Source organism: Anomalospiza imberbis, unplaced genomic scaffold, assembly GCF_031753505.1.
Source record: "Anomalospiza imberbis isolate Cuckoo-Finch-1a 21T00152 unplaced genomic scaffold, ASM3175350v1 scaffold_53, whole genome shotgun sequence".
NCBI classification, from domain to species: Eukaryota; Metazoa; Chordata; class Aves; order Passeriformes; family Viduidae; genus Anomalospiza; species Anomalospiza imberbis.
The window spans coordinates 201,938-218,730 of record NW_027100141.1 but is presented as its reverse complement, the minus strand read 5'-3'; the positions used below and the strand labels follow the sequence as shown (position 1 = coordinate 218,730).

Genomic DNA, 16,793 nt, shown 5'->3' with positions numbered 1-16,793 from the left:
AGCGTGCTCTGTGATGGCAGAACTCACTCAACATGTCACACAGCACCTCTGTGGGCTCACAGACCCACCCTGTGATGTCACAACACCTTCAGTGATGGAACACAGCCACCCTATAATGTCACAGCACACTCTTTGACCTCACAGCTCGCTCTGCTCTGAGATGTCATACAGGCATGCTCTGATGTCACAGCCTGCTCTGTGATGTCACATAATAAACCAGTGATGTCACAGCCAATTATATGATGTCACAACCTGGTCTGTGATGTCACACAATCACAGAATCACAGAATTGCTGGGTTGGAAGAGACCTTTAAGATCATCAAGTCCAACCCATGCCCTAACACCACCTCAGCTAAACCATGGCACTGAGTGCCACATCCAGTCTTTTTTTAAACACATCCCATGGTGGTGACTCCACCACCTCCCTGGACAGACAGTTCCAGTAATTTATTACCCTTTCCATAAAAAACTTTTTTCCTAATATAAAACCTAAATTTCCCTTGGTGCAGCTTAAGACTGTGTCCTCTGGTCCTGTCAGTTGCTGTGAGGAGAGAGACCGACCCCCACCTGACTGCAACCACCTTTCAGGGAGTGTGGAGAGTGATAAGGTCACCTCTGAGTCTTCTCCAGGATAAACAACTCCAGCTCCCTCAGTCATTCCTCACAGGACTTGTGTTCCAGACCCCTTGAAATAGATAAGAGAAGTCTCTTTGTTCATCATTAAACAGGAACTCAGGCAAAGGAAGAGGTTTTTTGTGAATAACAGGAAACCCGAGGATATGCTGACTCCTTAAGTTGATGGTACAACTAGGGTCGGGAGGTGTGTAACCATCTATGGAAAGATTGTTACAGGGTCATAAACCCCCAGTGAGGAAGAGGAGGAGAGCCTTCATCCAGACGACCACCAGAGAGCAGGCGGCGACTCCCTAGCAACTGGAGGCGCACGCGCAGAGTACTCCCGGAAAAGCCACAAGGCACGCGGAAGAAGGGGGAGAATAAAGGACCGTGGGAAAAGGGAAGCGGTGTGAGCCTGGGCGGAGCACTGACTCCCCGGCTGCACCCAGCGCTGTTTGCTTCTCATTGCTTGCTGTAATCAATAAAATTCTTTTTATCAATCCCTAAAGGATCAGACAAATTATTTACTTTAACTTATAACACCCGTTCCCTGCTCTTGCTGCTGCCCCATCTTCAAAGCCTCTCCCTCGGGCTCTTCCTCCCGTGCAGAGCAGCTCTCCTGGACAGGGACGGCAGATGGCACAGCTGGGAAGCAAAGGGAGCACTGAGTCAGTATGGGGACGTTTTCCTTGGCAGCAGCTGCACTTCCATCAGGGAAGGGAAGATCTCAGAGCCTCCCCAGGAGGGTTAGAAAGAAAAAGCAGCCGAGCGGGCCAGGCTGTGGTGAGCGCAGCCGCGGCGGGACTGTCCCGCAGCCCCGGCAGCCCGGCACAGCCGGCACAGCTCCCGGGCCCTGCCGGCACAGCTGCCTTGCCCAAGGACAGCCCCTGTGCCGGCCGGGGCAGCTGCGCTGAGCAGCCCCAGCACGGGCAGGGCCCGCTGCTGCCCCGCCGGGCAGTGCCCACGGCCACAGCCCACGCCACCCTCAGCCCCACCCTGCCTCCCCGGCCCTGGGGCCTCACCCGGGCTCTCTCCAGCGTGGCAGCAGCAGGTCCCCGTTCCCTGCTCTTGCTGCTGGCCTTCAGCTTCTCCCTGCTGGCTTCCGTCAGTCTCCGGCTGTCCTCGAGGTCTCCAGTGCAGCTGTGGTAAAAGCGGAGGCTCTGCAACTGGTTCCAAGGCCTGGCAGAGCTGCAGTCCCGGAGCCCTCTGTGCTCCCTGCCGGCCCCCTCCATCCCCTCAGCCCCGCCATGCTCTCGGCAAAGCCCCAGCCCCCTTCAGTTTCTTCAGCCCCTCACAGTCCTCTCAGCCCCTCAGTCCCTTCTGACCCATCCCGTCCCCCTAGACCCGCCACCCCTCGGCCTGTGCCACTTCCCTGTCACCTCAGTGCCACCATCGCCCTCGGCTGCCCCACAGCCCTCAGCCCCAGCAGCACCTCAGGGTCACCGTCCCTTCAGCGTCACCGCCCCCTCAGCCCCCTCAGTCTCACCGTCCTTCAGCAGCTCCTCAGGGGACAGTGCCTGGGGCCACCGGCAGCTCCCACCGCTCCAGGGACACCCGGGGCTGGAACTGCTGCTCCGCCCGGCCCGGCCGCCAGCTCGGACCCAGCACAGGGACAGGGGACACAGGGGGCACGGGGGAAAAGCAAGAGGTGAGGGAGGAAGCAGAGCAGGGGAAGAGGTTAAAAAGAGGCCTATACCTATACAGATATCAATCTATGTAACTAAACCCCCATATATCAATATAAATATGCCTATCTACAAATATAACTATATATATGTTAATGTAACTATACACATGTATAAAGGCAACTATGGACATCTACAACTATAACTGCATATCTAAAAATATAAATATATACACCTAAAACTAAAAATAAATTAACTAGACAAATCTCTGTCTATGTAGATAGATAAATATAACTACATAAACCTATAAATACAACTACATATACCAATAAATATAACTATATACATCTATAAATATAACTAGAGACAGAGGAATTCTACCTGCCCAATGGTCACAGGCTCTCCCTCTGTCTCTTCCTGGCACACAGGGCAGCCCTCCTGGACACGTTGATCACACGGGATCTGGGAAGCAAAGGGAACACTGAGACAATACTGGCCCTTGTGCAAGTGTCCCTTGAGCACCAATTGTCCTTCTGTCAGGGACATTAAAAGATGGCCTGGAAGGCAGACTCTCACTTGGCAATTTGAAGCCTGCTCTATAAAGAACAGGGATCCTTCCAAGTTTTCAAAACGGAACTGTGTAAAGTATTTAAGTATTCTAACAAAGTCTCAGCACCCACAGTGCAAATGGCACCCACGAGAGCTTGAAACTCAGACAGTCCCAGTGACAGAGAGACCACAGTCCTCACTGAAATGGCTGAAGGCTGCTGGGGGCTGAGGTATCAACCAGACTGGGACACCCAGCTTGGTGGCACAACTCCCACAAGGTCAGGTTTATTCCCTGCTCTCTTGCCACAGCAGAGGACTCAGTGCCCAAGACTCTGGTGAAGCGTGGAGGGCAGAGCTCGGGCAGGTTGTGCATGTGCCTTTGAACTAAAGGCACCAGGAAGCACCAACCCTGCAGACAAGAACTCAACTCTTCTCGTCTCCCTTCCTGCCAGAGGCAGGCTCAGAGCAGCTGTCTCACACCTCTCTAAACCAACGGGGGCTCTGTCCTTACCAGGCTCCTCGGGCTCTGGGGAACTGTTCTCGCAGCTCTCGGTGCCAGATGAAGTTTCCTCTGCTGCAGCCCCGTTCACAGGCTCCCCTCCTGAAGACTCAGGGGCAACATTCATATTGCCCTTAAAAGAACAATAGAAAAAAAGAAAACTAAGGATTATTCAGTATTTTGCTGGAATCACATCAAAGATACGGTTACTCTCCTTCTCCATCTAACAGCGTTCAAAAGCTTTCAGCCCAGCCTCTTCCATTCCCCTCCAATGGGTTACCTGAGCAGAGGGAGACCTTTCAGGCAGGGATCTCCTGATCTCCCGGATCATATTCTCGACGGCAAAGCCAAGATCCACTGGTGGCAACTGCTCTTCACCAGGTGCATTCCAGGCTGAGCCGGAGGCCGTCGATGCTGCACAACCTGCACTGCCAGGTGGAGCGCTGGGGGCTGAAGTGCCCGAGGTGGCTGCAAGAATCCAAAGACATTGGTCACACTCCACAACGTGGCTCTGGGACACTGATCTCTGTTGCTGACTTGGATCAACCATCAGAGGAAGCAGGCAGGAAAACCAGGCAGAGAATCTTTTGCCTTTCTAGGTGCCCCTTCTAAATAAGCTTGAGAATTTTGGGCCGAGAAGGACAGAGCCTTGTGGAAAAATACTTCAAGCAGTCACTTTTCAAGACCTTTTGGAAAAGCAAGGCTACAACTCTTTTCCTACCTCGCGGGTCGTAGGCTGGGGGCTGCTGCTCCCTGTGGAGCTGCTGGAAGCTGCAGGGCTGGATCCTGAGCACCTCCCGGTCGATCGGAGGCAGCTGCCCCCCGTAGAGCTGCTGGAAGCGGCTGCGAGGCCCCTCCCGCCCGAGCGGCAGCAGCGGCTCCCCGTAGAAACCGAAGAAGCCGCAGGGCGGGATGCGCAGCAGCTCCCGCTCGGCGGGCGGCGGCCGCTCCCCATAGAGCTCCTGGAAGCGGCTCGGCCCCTCCCGCCGGGCCGGCACCGGCCGGTCCCTGTGCAGCAGGTGGAAGCCGCAGGGCGGGCGCCGGGCGAGCAGCGGCCGCTGCCCGGGGGGCGGCTGGAAGCGGCCAGGCCGGGGGCTGCGCAGCTCCCGCCCGTCCGGCAGCGTCCGCTCCCTGTGCAGCAGCAGGAAGCCGCTGGGCGGGCGCCCGGGCGGCAGCGGCGGCCGCTCCCTGGAGAGCGGCTTGAAGCGACTGCGCCCGTCCCGCCCGTGCGGCAGCGGCCGCGCCCCGGGGAGCTGCTGGGAGCCGCGGGGCGGGCGCCTGCGGCCCTCCCGCCCCACCGCCGGCCGCTGCCTGTTGGCCGCGCTCCGGCGCCTGATGCGGAGCAGGAGGTCGGGGCGGTCGCGGCGAAAGCAGGGGTTGCTGTAGTGGAGCCAGCTGCCGGCATCGCCCGGCGCAGCTGAGCCAACCCGGCCCGGCACCCTGCGGAAGCCGTAGCGGTAGAGCTGGCGCACGAAGCTGCGGAACTGCGTGGCCCTGAAGGTGTGCGGGGCCGGGCCCTGGGCGTCGCCCGGGCTGAGCAGCTCCCGCTCGAAGAGGGAGCGGTGGATGAGCAGCCCCCGGGCCCGGCTGTCCCAGCGCACGGAGCGGACGCGGGGGCTGTTCGCCAGGCGCCACAGCTTGGCGGGGAAGGCGCTGGCTCTGAGCCCGGCGGGCAGCGGCAGCTCCGCCATGGCGCCGCTCGCCGGCTGTCGCCACAACGGCCCCGGCGCAACGGCCGCGTGGGGATACCATAGGGACAGAGCCAACGCGGGGATTTGGAGCCTGGGGGTGCTGGCACCAAAGTCCTGCTCTTGAGAGGGGTGCAGGGACACAGGGGCTGTCAGAGGACAATGAGAGACAGGGGACATGAGGCCATAATGGGCCAAGCAAGATCCTGCCCAGCATGGCAGCAAAGACATTTCCTCCCCGTGGCCTTGGCACTCCAGGGCACCCCAAAAAGGGCCGAGGAGTCCTGTGTGTAACCAGGAGGGATGACTGACATCACTGTGGGTCCCAGCATTCCCCAGTCCCTTGCTGGCCGTTCAGTGCACACTGGGGTCGCTGGGCATGTGTGGGACATGGGGATGGGGTGCACAAAAGTAAAGGGGGACCCCAAAGTGGAAGGAGTGGAAGCCAAAATCGCTGGGTGGAGACCCCCAAAACGGAGGTGTGAGATCCCAAAATGGAGGGAGGAACCCACAAAATTGGGGCAACGCCCCAAAAACCCACATGAAGCTGTTCTCTCCCTCCATTGTTTCCCAACAAGAGTTCCATCTACCAACTCTAATTTCAGCAAATAATTCCAAATGTTTTAGCTGAAACTCATTCTGAGCAAACTTTGTAGAAGTGATCACAGAATCACAGAATGTTCTGTGTTGGAAGGGATCCACCGAGTCCAGTTCTGAAGGGAATGGCTTGCTGGCAGGGTCAGCACCAAAGACACCCACCCCAGCTTAAGGAAGAAGTGTCATTGACTGTAGGGCAAAGCAGCACAGAAGTACAAAAGGATAAGCTAAGCAATGCACCTGATCATTACTAGAAAAGATTGCCTGTAGGGATTCAGAAAGATACATCACCAGTTACCCTCATACTTGACCGTTGTCCTGACACACACGTCAGCTGGGGATGCCCTGTCACACCAAGGGATTGGAGAAGCACTCCCAGTAACTGGGAATTCCTATGTGGTTCGCCCACCCTCAGGCGAGGCCGCCAACTTTGCGCCAAGTGAGAGGGCCCAGATTTTATACTGTTGAATAAACAAGTTACCACAACTTCTAGTGTGGGAACGTCTGGTTTCATCCTCCTCTTGGCCAGGGCTCAGGGAGGAACTAAGGGAGTTTGCTTTGAGCCTACACCTTCAAACAAAGCCAGATAGAGATGTGATAAATGAATATGATTTGTGCCAATAATTGTAACTATATCGATATTTTAGAAAATATTTGTTAAAAAGTAATAGGGGAAAGTGATACGTAATTAGCATCACAAAACAGCTGTTTGCAGATGCTCATAAGATCCAGGATGGAGTACAGAGATATTTTCGCACAAACGGCCTTGGGAAGGACAAAGCTGGGAAAAACTCCCAAGAGTGGAATTGACATTGAGACAAATGAAAGTCCAGGCATCTTCTTCTTAGGTAAGAATGGCCTTGAAGACAATTAAGCTGCCCATATGGCCCTGGGCGCAAGGCTGGTGCCCCACAGGACATGGGTGCCACCCACGGTGGGGCACAAGGGGAAGGCTGAGGAAGCAGAGCCCAGAGACTGTGTGGGGGAAATAACAACTTTTTTTTTTTTTTTTCTAAAAATAAGGAGTTGAAGAGCCTTGCTAGTTCTGCTAGCAGGGGGGCCTCTTGCAGGGGTGGGGAGAGTTTGAGGCCTTTCTCTTTAGGGACCGCCGGGGCCACCCAGGCAAGCAGTGCCTGCCTTGGGTGGGACCAGAGGGTCTGAGGCTGGTGCTCTGGACAGATGGATCAGAGGGACCTGCCTCATCCTGGGGCTGGTCCTGCTCTGGGGACACCGGCACAACTGGGGGATGGCTTTGACCCCTGCTGGGGGTGGCCTCCGTTGTGGCAGCTTCCTCTTCTTCCTCTGTGGGCACTTGAGGGCTGCTGGGTAGAGTCCAAGAGCTGGATCTCGGGCTGTAAGGACTGGAGGAGTTGGGGTTGTTTGGGCTGGAGAAGCTGGGGGAACTGTGGCTGTTGGGTCTGGAGAGGCTGGGGGAGCTGGAGAAGATGGAACTGGAGCTGCTGGAGCAGCTGCTGGCTGCTGGGCTGTCATCCTCATCTGCGGCAGCGTGGGAGTGCAGCAGACTCTGGGCCCCTGAGCTGCAGTGTCTCACAGTGATGTCGATGGTGCCCTGGACCAGTGGCACTGTGTGTTCCTCCAGGAAGCCCTGCAGACTCTGGATCATGTCCTCCTGGTCTGGCCCACGCACACAGAGAACATACAGGATGGCACTCTGTGCTCCTTGCCATCCACCACTGCTCCCTTTGGATGGCCTCCATCCTCTGGTTCAGCCAAGTCTGCACAGAGTCCAGAAGTTCCCGTCGTCGACGGAAAAGTCCTGCCCAGACCTTGGGCAGGACACCGCCGACAGCTCTGGCTGGTGTCTCCTGAGGAGAACAGGGATGGGCCAGCACAGGGCCATGGGGGTTGTTCTCGTCCTGGCCGCCGGGAGCTCGCTCTGATGAGCTCGTGGCTGCTGACAGCTGCTCAGGGGCTGTGATGACAATCTCTAGAGAGTCACCGGCATCATCAGAAAACCAGACAGTCTCTATTGCTCCTCTGCACAGTGGGATTTGTCTGTGCCCACCGCAGGATGCAGCTCCGGCAGAACTGGTGGCCACAGGGCAGAGTAGAAGCCACGTCATCCCAGGTGTCCTGGCAGATGGCACAGTTGCCATCTGTCTCTGTGGCCATATTTGGCTGCTGCAGCACACTGGGGAGGGCTGAGGATCAGGAGCTGCTCTCTGTTGCCGGTGTCACAGCCTGCAGGAGAGGGGAGGAAGGAGAAGGACACCCTCCCACCTCCCTAAAGCCCTGTCACCTGCCCACGTCTGACCAGGGGACGTTTCCTGTCAGTGCTGCAGGTACGCTCTGCCCCAGCCAGGCAGGGCTGGGGAAACCCTGCTGGTTGCTCTGGGACTGGCACTGGGACCTTTCAAGAACAGGTACCACTCAGCACCAGAGAAACCTGGCTTGACCCTCCACACCTCGCAGTCAGGCTCGGTAGGAGTTCAGGCCAGAGCCAGACTGGCACCGGCTCTGCCCACGTCTGTATTTAAGCAGCGAGGGGGGACATGTCACAATCCTGCGCTCGCTGATGTCACCCTCCATCAGGAGGCCATGTCCGCGCCAGTGCATGTTGATAGGAGAAAGAAGAAAACTTCTGCACTTCCATATTGCTCCGCCTTGGCCACCTGTGTCATGTGTCCATGGCCGTGTCTCATCCCTGCTCCTGACACCTTGCCAAGGTTTTCTGTGAGGAGCGGAGTGGTGGGAGCTGTCAGCATGAACGATCTGTGGCTGGATGATGTCTCCTCCTGTCACTGCCTTTCCGTGGCAGTGCTGGGATTTGGAGAACCTTGGTGCTGGTGGCCAGCCCGGGGTGAGAGTGTCCCCCCCCACCTCCTTTGGACAGGGTTGTGTCCCTGCTTCAGGGAGAAGCAGGAAGGAATGTTTTGCTCCAGCCCCATCCACTCCCGCTGGCACTTGCCCACAGTGCCGGGTCCCTCTCCACTTCCCAAGTTTCTGTGTTTCTGGAGTTCAGTGCCTATGTGCTCCTTTCCAGAGCCTCAGGAAGGACCTGGAGTTGCTGTCCCAGCAGAGTGGGGTACAAGGGCCAGAGGAACCCTGTTGTGACTCTGGAGAGCCCAGGACCCATCACCGCGTGGGCCATGCTGTGCCATCATCCCTTCCTGCCTCTGGCTATTGTCATCCCTGAGAGTCATCAGCCCAAGCAGTTCTTTCTTCACTTGGAACTAACTGCTCCTGCTTTGAGGCTTGGCTGCTGTGAGGCAAGGATTCTGTGTGCAACCACCATGTGGTTCTGCCTCAGGGTGCAGAGATCTCTCTTCAAACCTGTGCAAATGGAGGATGTCCATTGCCATACTTTGGTGCTTAACAATACACATGGAAAAAGACGGAAGTTTGTTCATCAGGACTTCTTTGTGTTGTTATGGGGAGGGTGTTTCTCCTTGCTTGAGAAAGTGCCTCCTAAAATATGCAGTTATATTCCATTTCATTTGGAATTGGACTTTTAACTGTCTAAATGTGCAGGCAGCAGCTGGAATTTCAGAGTACCAAAATATTCCCTTTTTCCTGGGGTAACTAATGCACCCCAGGAGGTGCATTTCATGCTTTAAGAGGAGTCTTGGCCAAGGTGCTGGTTTGATCTTGAGTTCCTTGCACATCTGTGGCCCAGAATATCCCCCCATTAACTTGCTGCCATGATCCCATTTCATTTCTTTTTCTCTCCTGTCCCGTGGGCCCTGAAATGATGAAATGACAGAAAGGGTGGGGATGGAAGGGACCTTTAGAGATCATCTAGTCCAAGCCCCCCGCTATGCTCGGGGTCACTCTTCACTAGACCTCTCTCCTCAGACCCTCATCCAACTTGACCCTCAACACTCCCAATGAGGGCACATCCACAACAGCCATGGGCATCCTGTTCCTGTCTTTCCCTCGAGCAGAGGGGCAGAACTCCCTCCCTTGACCTGGTGGACATCCCTCTTTAGACACAGCCACAGAGGGCTTTCAGGGCTGCAAGCACACAGCTCATAGCCAATGTTTCCTTCTAAAGGATCTCCCAGTCCTTCCCCACAGGGCTGCTCTCAATCCATGCATCACCCCTGCTGTTCTGCTAAGTTCTGGAATATGCCTTTCTAAAGAGGAGGCATTTCACACACTGGGAAAAAAGTTGTAGGTCTAAGGAAAGGAGGCTGAGCCAAGGGGTGGCATTGAAATACAGGTGAGGTAGACATTCCTCTTTGATGAGAGGAATGGTTTGCAGGTTTGGGGTGCAAAATGTAACATTTGGGGAAGGAGAAAAAGGCACAGAAATTCAGGCTTTCAGCAGCTGAGAGGTGGCAGTATTAGAACACGCAGCAGTTGGTGAAAGCCATCTCTCTCCTTCAGGTTCTCGCTGTGTGGGAAGGTGCTGGGAGTTGTGGTGGCTGCACTCACCCTTTGCTGGGAGGATGATCTGTACCAGGGGAGAGCAGAAAGCTGCCATGGTGAGCAGAACATGCGCAGAGCATTACAGTTCAGAGAATGATACTGCCCCTGAAGTGCAAAAAGCTTGAAAGCATCTAATTCTGTGCAGCACTGTTGTACAAAGTTTCTCTTCTAGAACATGCCCCTTTTCGTATTCTGCAGATGAATTATCTGGTTTTTATTGAATACATGGGGTATTTTTCTTATGGTTTTTGGGAGAACTCTCAAGTTTGTTTTTATTTGCAACTTACATCCAGCATTTATACAGGTTTTTTAAATTGTTCCTTTGTAAATACCTGGGGAACAAATACCCAACCATTTTTTATTCCTTTGGGATATTGTGATTAGTATTCTTAGAAAGAAAACTTGCTGAACAAGTGTGATAACACAGAGAGCGGGAAAACAGAGATTAAAAGGAATGAAGATTTTAAAATTGCGCTGTGCAGAAGAGACCCGCAGACAACCACTGTAAACACAGCTGAGAGATTCAGCTTGGAGTAGAGTGGAACACATTCACTGAAGATCTCTGGTGCACAGGAATGCAAAGACTGAGGAGAAAAGGAGAAAGTCATTCAGTCATTTAGACTCCTGGAAGCATTGTCTAGAGATCTAAAAAGCTATTACATTACAAACCTAAAACATCCCCAAATGGACTGATAAGTGTGATGTGCACATCTCTGCTGTTTTCAGAGTCAATGAAACTGACAATTAGGAATGGGAACCCAGATGTTTATCTCCATTACTCTAACAACACCTTAACAAGGCACTTTAGGAGCTGAGCACTAACATTCTCACCCTGCTGTATTTCGAGGGGTGTATATCGATGGGTGGATTTATCCATGGACAGTATTTCTCAGGTTATCCATGACTGTGAGATGTGTGCTGAGATCAAGCAGGCCAAGTGAGTGAAGCCCCTGTGGCATGGTGGGCGGTGGTCCAAGTACAGGTATGGGGAGGCCTGGCAGATTGACTACATCACACTGCCCCAGACACACCAAGGCAAGCACTACGTGCTCACAATGGTAGAAGCCAGCACGGGATGGTTGGAGACCTCCCCTGTGTCTCATGCTACAGCCCGTAAAACCATTCTGGGCCTTGAAAAGCAGGTCCTTTGGAGGCATGGTACCCCTGATAGGATTGAGTCAGACAAAGAGACTCATTTCAAGAACAGCCTTATCAACACCTGGGCTTGGGAACATGGCATTGAGTGGGTGCACCATATCCCCTACCATGCACCAGCTGCAGGCAAAGTGGAGAGGTACCATGGACTGTTAAAAACCACCCTGAAAGCATTGGGTGGGGGATCTTTCAAGAACTGGGAGCAGCATTTAGCAAAGGCTGCCTGGTTAGTTAACACCCGAGGTTCCACCAATGGAACAGGTCCTGCCCAGTCTGTGTCCCTGAATATAGTAGACGGAGATAAAGTCCCAGTGGCACGTATCAGAGGTTTGTTAGGGAAGACAGTGTAGATCAATTCTGCCTCGAGTACAGACAAACCCATTTGTGGGATTGTCTTTGCTCAGGGACCAGGTTGTACATGGTGAATAATGCAGAAATATGGAAGAACACGATGTGTGCCTCAGGGAGATCTGATTGTGGGGTGAGCCTCATATGCAAATATCACTGTTTGCTGGATGTTACTGACACTGTCTTTACATTAAACCACACAGACATGAGACAGAAGAAAATGTGTAAGTGTCGAAGGTTTGAGCAAGTGATATAGAAGGAAATGTGTGTCAAAAGTTTGAGCAAGTGAGATGGAAGGAAATGTGTCTGAGTAAGTGAAAGATGGAAGTTTTTACCTGATGAAGTTTTTACATGACGTTTGGTAGTATGTTGACGATTTGGAGACAAGGGGTGGAATGTCCTCGGGTGACATTATGGTGCTTGCATCCCCTGTCGTGTGTTCTGTTTAGGCTTGATGTTATGTTCTGTGCCTTCAGGACTGGCTCCGAAAAGTGAAGGTTTGTTTCGTCTTGTTACCAGCCGGCTCACCTCTCCCCAAAGTCTGTGTCTAGGAGAGGCTAGGGCTTGCTGGCTTTCTTGCTTGCTTGCTGGCTTGCTTGCTTTCACTTTGCTCTTGCTTTTGCTTCTTGCTTTTGCCCTTGCTTTTGCTTATTAGTTAGTTTAGCTAGGCAATCCAATTTTTTCCCTGGACTGTTTTTTTTTCTTTCCCTTTCCTGAATACCATTTCAACCTTCTCAGGATTGGGACCTGGGAAACACCAAGACACACTGAGAGCCATCATTTTGTGACCTTCAGCAGCCACCCCCAGTTCCGGAGACCGATAACTGGGCAACCACTCCCAGCAGAGACTTTCTGAATTTGTCACCTCTTCAGAGCGTAGAAAGACTTTTTGTCATCTGGTGTTGTTCATTTTTTGTGCTGGGGAGTGCTTTGCCTGCTCAATAAACAGGTTGTTTCCACTACTCTCTGAGGAAATTCTTCCTGAACCAGGTGGGGGAGGGGCGGTGGGGGGGTTTGCTCTCTGGGGGCTCCTTCTGAAGGTTTTCTCCCAAATTTGCCCAAAACCAGGACACATTACTACATCAGCAGGCTGTTCTTCGGTGAGATCCAGCAGGGCCCTGTTCAGCCTGTGCTCAGCAAACTGACTGGCCATGAGCCACTGGTGGATGTACCTCACCATGGCAGGCACCTGGAGAAGGCACGGGGAGACTTGGAAAGCTGCCAGAGGGAGGAATGTCCCCAGCTTCCCCAGAGAAGTGCTTCCCTTCCCACCACACTGCCATGGCCTCAAAGGCTTCCAGTGAGCAGCAGGCATGGCTTGGGAGGCCAAGCAATTCCTGGGAGGATCAAACCCTGGCCACAGGCTGCTTACTTGTTTTGGATTGGAAAACCCCTCCTCTACGAGCATATCCAGCAGGGCAGCACAGGTCTTGGTTTTGAAGATGTGTGAATATGCTCTGAGCCCTGTGCCCATGGTGCTGGTCTCTTCCTCCCGAATCCTCTTGATGAATTTGCAAACCAGCTGTAGGAGAAGGGCAGGAAGCCAGGGATGTTCCACGGAATGCTCCAAGCACGGTGCTCGGCTGAGCGGTGACAGCAGATCCAGCCCAGCTGGGGATGGCTGCAGGTACCTGCGCTGTTCTGCGGAAGAGGCCACGGGCGGGGTCCTGCTCTCGTGTGCGCTGCACGGCTGCACCTGGCAAAGAGCGAGCGCAGCCTGAGCTGAGGGGCTGCGGGAGAGGCCGGAGAACACAGCCCAGCCCTGCGCTCCCCAGGCAGGGACAGCCCTGGGATGCCCCAGGGGATGGAGCATGGCTGTGGGGTGTCTGCCTGGCCCCTATTCCATCCTGTCCATGGGCAAGTGCCCAGGGGATGAGATGGGATGTGATGGGATGGGACGCCATGGGATGGGATGGGATGGGATGGGATGGGATGGGATGGGATGGGATGGGATGGGATGGGATGCGATGGGATGCGATGGGATGCAATGGGATGGAATGGGTTGGGATGTGGCCAATCTGGCTGCAGCCACCAGCCCAGCAGCCCAGCTCTGCCACTCACCCTCCTGCTGAGGCTGCAACTGCACCACCTCTTCAGTCTCCTGTGCTGGGCCAGCTCCAGGGCCTTCTTCCTCTTCCTCCACCCAGGACAGCTTGGGCACTCTCGTGGGTCTCTGCTCCATGTAAGTGACTGGATTTGTGACGACTTGCAGGAGAGATGCCTCAGAAAAGCTCCAATTCAGCAAGGCCTGCAGTCGTGCCTGGAAGGCACCTTCAAGAGAGAAACCTCAGGAAGGCTACAGGACAGCAAGTCCTGCACTCTGGTCTCGAGGGCTCCTGCCACAAGGACAGGAGACTCCTGTCAAGGATTGTGGTCTGGCCTCGAGGGCACCGGTGGCAGGGATGGGAGATGCCTCTGGGGCACCAAGTCCCACGGTCTGCCCTCGAGGACACCTGCAGGAGAGCAGCCTCGGGAAGGCCATGGGTCACCAAGTCCTGTGGTCTGGCCTCGAGGTCAGCTGCAGGAATAATGCGTCGGAAAAGCTCCGGGTAAGAAACAAACGAGTGCGCTGTGTGGGAGCTCCTCACGGCACCGCTCTGTCCCGTCCTGTCCCGTCGCGTGCTCCAAGCACTGTGGCGTGGTCTTGTCACCGCCAGCTCCTATGTCACCCCGTGTCACAAAGGGCCCTTGGACACGCTGTCCCGTTCCATGCCACGGTGACCGTGCTGCCCCGTGTCACAAAGGGCCCCTGCACACACTGCCCCCTGCCCTGGGGCCGTCCCCAGCCCACCCAAAGTGGCTCAGGTTGGAAGGAATCCCTCACCCCAAGTGTCTAAGACAGCCCAACAGGATCTTTGGGAACGGCTCAAACCATCAGCAAACGCTGCCCTGCTCTGCAGGCTCAGGGCAGCAGAAGGAGCCCCCAGGGCTACCGACGCAGCCGTGCTGGGAAGGGCACGGGGCCTTCACAGAAGCTGGCACGGCCTCCCTGGGACACGTCCTGGCTGGTGGCCATCCTAAACACGCGGGTGTGACACAGACAAGGAACGTGTGGGCCAGGGCACGAATGCTGCTCTGACCCCTGGGGCCCGGGGAGCGCTGACATCAGCAGGTGTGGCAGAGTCCCTGCCCAAGCAGACCTGCCACCCCACGAGCCCTGGCAGCACCGGTGCCCGTCTCCTGCCCCAGAGACCTGTGCCCGTGGGGGGCTCCTGTGCCACAGGGAGTCAAAGCCCACGTGCATTGGGAGCTGTGCTCCTGCCTGCAGGGGCTGTTGGCAGGAGCACCTGGAGCAACTGCTGGCAACACTTGGTCTCTGTCAGAAGCTCTTACTCCATGCTGAAATTATTTTCTCATTGAAGTTATTGCCTTCAGCACAAAAACACCTTAGCGGCCAAGGCACAGAAGAATCTGGCAAGTAAGACTCATCAATTCAGGAAAGCTTTACTTCCCATTGCTCAACTCAAGTAGTTCCAAGAAGTTGCAAACTTCCCAAATTAATTGGGATGGCCTGAGGAGGTGAAGATTTGGAATTTTGCTTCCCATCTCAAAGCAGCAACTCATTTGCCTTAACCTCATCCACGGAGGGTCACTTTACAGAACATAACACTACACAAAAAAAGGGAAAAAACAAGGGCCATTCTTTGGTTTTCTATGAACGGATGATAATATCCTAATTCTCTTAAGGAATAAAAGCTCTCAAGAAATCAAAGTCCACTCGGTACAATAGTATCCCAAAGAAATGAGTAGATGGCAAAAGGGCTAATCCTCCCCCTGGTACAGATATCTGAGTGGCCAGTAAAGTACAGCTCTCCCCTCTTGTTCCCTGCAGGACAATCAGGACCATGAAGAGGAAAAGTCACAGATATTCCTTCTGGCCTCCCTAACCAAAGCTGTGCCAAAGCACAGATGCTGCCTTCAAACTGACTCAAATTCCAGCCTAGACCTCTCACCTTCCAGACAACTCCTTCTCCAGCACCCCACCAACACCAGCCCCCCAAACTCCCGCACAGAAGCCCTCAACACCCCGCCAGGAGCCCCAGCTGTCCCCGTCCCTCCGCAGAGCTTTCCCACCCTCCAGCAGACGCCCTGGTTCCCTGCAGGTGCCGTGGGATGGCACTCAGGAGGATCTGCTCCAAGGCCTTCCCCTGGAGCACGCTCAGGCTGCCAGGCCTATGGATCCTGGATCATCCTTCCCACCAAGCCTTCCTGTGCACGGCTGTTCCATTTGCACCTTTGCGCTCAGCTCGGACTTCTCCAATTCCCCAGGAGTGCTGGGAAAGGATGGAGAGCAGCCTGGCAAGCTCTTTCTGCAGCTCCCTCTTTACCCTGGGGAGAGAGAACATTCCACAGGAAAGCAACTGGTGCCACAAGGAGCGGGTGGCCTCAGGCACCTTTGGGGATGGAACAAGGCCTTTGTTTGACATAAGTAAGCACAAGCAATTCACATGAGTAAACAAGTAATTAGCACAGACATACCTAAGTACTTAGCACCAGTTAGCATAACAAAAACCTGATGGCCTAACTTGACATGAGAGTGACCTGACAAAAAGCTTTAGACACAGTCTACCAGAAGAACTAAGGGCAAGTGTGGAATCAGCCCTGTGCAGGGAAGCCCTGAGGAAGACTTTGTGCTGCTTTGGGGCATCGAGACCGCTCCTGGCCAGGGCCTGGACATCAGCTTCAAGTATGGGAATCTGACACAATGTATTTCCAACCCGCTGCCTATGGAATCACCTCAGCAGTGTAAAGATGGATGGTGATTTTGATACAACTCCCACATCAACCCACTGAAATTTATATTTGGCAGAGAAGGACTTTAGTGGGGTGCAGACCCCTGCCCTCCTGCCAGGTCAATAAAAGGGCTTTTGGCTGACAATGCATTTGTCTGCCAATTTGTTTGAATGAGGGAGACCCCTCAGGACTGCTGTATCCTGAGGGAACACCGTTGGCCTTGGCCTGTAGGCACCTGCACAAGCTTAAAATCAGCTGCCTCAGCTTCCAGGACCTCTCTTGGCCAGCATCCTGACGTGGATGGAGGACTGCTGTGAGGCACTGCTGGGACCCAGCGGGACAGGACCGGCTGTCTCATGTCCACGTAGCACACCTTACACAGCCAGGGCCATGGCTCGACGAACTGAGAGGATTCCACTATCTCAGTGGTTCGGGCTTGACCCCTGGGAGTTTGCGAATCCAGTAAATCACTGGATAGATAAGGGGGATGAACAGGTTTATTTAGAGGGGCTTTACTGGACCTCAGCTGGTGTGGAAGGGGCTAACAGCGGGTGTGTTAGCTAAAGGAGTGCAAAGAAGTTGAGAAGTAAG

General features: G+C 54.5%; 1 long non-coding RNA gene across 1 annotated transcript; it reads right to left on the bottom strand.

Annotated features, from left to right (window-relative positions):
• Nucleotides 1-2,466: 2,466 nt before the first annotated feature.
• On the bottom strand, nucleotides 2,467-3,676 carry LOC137467201 (uncharacterized). The gene is made up of 3 exons (XR_010995438.1): nucleotides 3,569-3,676; nucleotides 3,301-3,421; nucleotides 2,467-2,702 (listed from the first exon to the last, which is right to left on the bottom strand). It is a non-coding gene; the product is annotated as an uncharacterized lncRNA (long non-coding RNA).
• Between the last annotated feature and the right edge of the window lie 13,117 nt (nucleotides 3,677-16,793).